Genomic DNA, 3,627 nt, shown 5'->3' with positions numbered 1-3,627 from the left:
TTCGTGTCAAAAGATGCCATCGAGAAGTGCCTGCAACCAATATGGCAGGAAACCACGTACGTCGCCAGAGGTAGATGATTCGGGACTGTGGAAGTCCGTTTCCCTAGCGAATAAAAGGCTAGGGAGCACTCCACAGTTACCCTGAAATCTGCTGAAGTGGTTCTCCTGCCAACTTACCTTGGAAGAAGGACCTCCAAGGTAAGGGTGGAAGAAATGCCACTTGAAATCAATGTGGCGTGGCTGGCGGCAGCCATTATTACGGGCCTAGAGGAGAAAATCATCCTCCAGACCACAAGATTTAAGCGCCAAAACTGGATCGGCCAAGCGTTTGGAGCTCACAATTCAAGCCATGCCCTCGACCTTGAGGCAATCCCCAATTCTATCGTAATTGGGGAAGACACGAATCTTAAGGTCTCGGTCGAGGGGCGTAGACCCAGATGTTATAAGTATGGTGAGAAAGGCCACATTAGGGCAGAATGCCCCAAAGGAAAGGAAAAGGAAAACGCCCACCAAAACAAGACAGATACACCGCCGGATAAGACCACATCTGCGTCACTGCGAAAATACACAACACCAAAAGAAGCTACTCCGGGCACCGAATGTAGAAAATCAAGAATGGACAACCGTCGGTCCGTCGAAGAAAAGACGGAAGCGAAAAGAACCACCATCAGCAGAAACACAAACTTTTGCAGGAACAAACGCAAACACACACTCACTTAAACCCACGAATACACACACAAGCACACACGCCCCCACCAAAAAAAATCACATGCACTCACAGATATATACACACACACACACACACACACAAACACACACAAACACGCAGGCAACCACAAACACACACGCATCCTTAAACACATAAGCTCACAAAAACACACACGCATCTACAAGCACGCAGGCAAGCACACACACTCCCACAAGCACAAACGCACACACATACCTCACCAATCACTGAGAAAAGAGGTTATAAACCTAACAGCAATAAATGCAAATAACAAATCACTGAAAGAGAAAATTACAAAAATATCGTCTGCTAAACAATATCAAATAATTGAAAGAAATTTAGCTCCACCAAATGTGGAGTTTTACGATAAACAATAAACAATAATGACCATAATGAACTCAAAAAAACAATTCGCGAAGTCATCTGTACAGGTACTTCAAAATAACGATACTGTAAATCACAGCACCTGAAAACAAGAAAGATGAGGGTGTAACGTCTACCCTCCTCTCAAATCAGTAAGTTGATCCTTTTCCATGCTCTCGCTTAAACTTGGCTGTTTAAATGTGGGCGGCCTGAGTTCAAATTGCCTCTTAACGACCTATAACAGAAAGGCGGCGAGCTAGCTGAATTGTTATTGGTGTTGTGCTGATGCCGCTTCAAGAATTACAGTTGCTGTTGTTGATGTTTTTGCGCTGTGAGTGCTGGAACCAGGGAGAGACGGTAATACGTTCTTTCCACAAGGCGGCAAGCTGGCAGAAACGTTAGCACGCCGGGCGAAATGCTTTGCGGTATTTCGTCTGCCGTTACGTTCTGAGTTCAAATTCCGCCGACGTCGACTTTGCCTTTCATCCTTTCGGGGTCGATTAAATAAGTACCAGTTTCGCACTGAGGTCGATGTGATCGACTTAATCCGTTTGTCTGTCCTTGTTTGTCCCCTCTATGCTTAGCCCCTTGTGGGCAGTAAAGAAATATAATGCGTTCTTTCCACAGGGCTCTAAAACTCTAAAGTTGTGTAACGGGAATAGGTTGCTTCTTGCACTTTTAGGGTGCAACTGGTGCATTCACAATTTCCGTTGCTTAAATTTCCAGATTCTACCAGTCAAAGAACACAAACGCGACAGTAAAAATATATACTCTTTATTGTTCTTATAACAGTAAGAATTAAGGTGGTATATTTGGTTCCACTTGGTATGGTTGTGGTAAGGCTGAAATTTTAATGCTTGTAACAATCTTACAAGTTCAGCAGCAAACCGAGCTGGTCAAATATGGCGTCCTTAGGGAGCGAAGAAAATATGGTCTGCAACAAATGTCTGGTGGAAAGCCTTCTCCGACTGCTACGGGGATTAGTTGATCACACGTATGAAAATACGTGCTTTCCCTTCGGTCGCTGTGCCTCAAGTCATTCTGCTCACTGCTGCTATGCGTCTCCCTGTACCCTTTCTGGTCAAGGTTTTACGCTCCCTTGCCTATCAGCTAAATGCCACATCATCTTTCCCTTCCTCCGGTCTTCGCGCATGCGCGAGAGGGCGTTGCGCGCGCGCGCGCTGTTGGATAGCGTCACTACAGTTGCTTGTGCTCCTACGCTTGTAACATTTGATACAAATATATATATGCACTCTTTCAGACACCTCCGTCCCATATTTTTGCCAAGTGTCTATCATTTGAATTTCAGTATTTCATTTCCAATTGGTTTTCCGTGATTAATACAACTAGGCAAAATACCAGATGTGTTAATCACGGAACTTCTGTACATTGGCTCTGATTCGTCTTCCATGCTTAATATGTTTAGGCAACATCCTTGATGTGACAATTACGGAAGTCCCATATTTCAGCTCTAATTGGTTTTCCGTGATTTATAACATACAGATAATATCTACTATGTCACGTCTTTTATTGTTGTCTTCGCCGCCAACAACCTCCTGAGGTGAGGGCTCCTCCGATTTTTTCCCCTTGTCTTCTGCGAGGGCTTCTCATTCGTTTTTTTTTTCTTCATTCTCTTTAGTACAACGCATCGATCGTAAGTACAACATCCTAATCACTAGAAATATACTTGCATATACGAGCGCAACACATCGCCCGGTCTGGCAATCAAAAACTCATTTTCGAGAATTATCACTTCTTCCGCGTCACAAGACGATTCGGTAGTGCAGTTGGTTATGGTATGGAGACACTGCTTGGTCGTAAGTTTCTAGAATTACAAGGTGACTTCTCATGCCGTCTCCAGGACTGCGATCCTTGGTGCTCTGGAAATTGAGATCTACTACTATTTTTTGCTTCTATGGTTAAAATTCTTCCCCCATCTCCCTATCATAACTATTTCAGCCTGTGGTCAAGGTAGGGTCACCTGGTTAGCGTTTGATACTGGGGTGGTGTAGTTCTGTGACTCCGCTACTTCGACCAGTATGTTTCGAAAATAGCAGCGTTTTATAGGATTTGTTGTCAATGGTTCTGCTGTTGCTCTTTTTTACTTTGTGAACACAAACGTTTCAAATATTTACTACTACTACTACTACTGCTGCTGCTGCTGCTGCTGCTGATGATGATGATGATGATGATGATGATGATGATGCATATGTAGCAACTCAGCTTCCTGCCTTGTACTATTATAGTCACTGTCTTTCCTTTTGCACCATCGTGGGACAGCGTTCTAGTATTGTCCAACGTTCTTTAGGGATCTTTAAGATCTGAATATCTATTGAGACCTCATCCAATCACGTGCCTTTCCTGGACACTCCTCACCTCTTCAAACTGTGTCACAAAGACAAGTCAATATCGGTTCTTCACTAGTACCTTATTTCGTCAACCTCAAAAGGATAAAAAGCGGGGTTGACCGTAGCAAGATTTGAACTCAGAACGTAATGAGCTGGAAGAAATACCGCTAAGTATTTTTTCCGACGCTC

Source organism: Octopus sinensis, linkage group LG1 (assembly GCF_006345805.1).
Source record: "Octopus sinensis linkage group LG1, ASM634580v1, whole genome shotgun sequence".
In the NCBI taxonomy this organism is placed as follows: Eukaryota; Metazoa; Mollusca; class Cephalopoda; order Octopoda; family Octopodidae; genus Octopus; species Octopus sinensis.
Note: the sequence above shows the minus strand (reverse complement) of the source record.